We start from the raw sequence: 242 nt of genomic DNA on the forward strand, positions 1-242 counted from the left end.
ATATAAATATATTTATCAATATACAAATCATATTATATTATCTATATACAAATCAAAAATAGGATGAATAAAAGAAAAGGAAAAAAAATAAAAAAATAAATTAAAAAAAAATATATTCAAAGGCAAATAATTTATTAATATGATAGTTTGTCATTAAAAAAATATCATTTGATATAAAAAGATGCTTAAAAATATTCTTTTCTATAATTAATAAAATTTAATATTTTTAAAGAATATTGATT

At 12.0% G+C, this 242-nt stretch overlaps 1 protein-coding gene across 1 annotated transcript in view; it reads right to left on the minus strand.

The window, feature by feature from the left end:
• Nucleotides 1–118: 118 nt before the first annotated feature.
• Nucleotides 119–242, minus strand: part of LOC102677274 (methanethiol oxidase) — a 6,954-nt gene continuing 6,830 nt past the window's right edge. The window contains exon 8 of the mRNA XM_006623280.2: nt 119–242. This exon is cut by the window's right edge and continues 113 nt beyond it. The gene's annotated coding sequence lies outside the window, so the exon portion shown is untranslated.

This window comes from Apis dorsata, unplaced genomic scaffold, assembly GCF_000469605.1.
Source record: "Apis dorsata unplaced genomic scaffold, Apis dorsata 1.3 scaffold_868, whole genome shotgun sequence".
NCBI classification, from domain to species: Eukaryota; Metazoa; Arthropoda; class Insecta; order Hymenoptera; family Apidae; genus Apis; species Apis dorsata.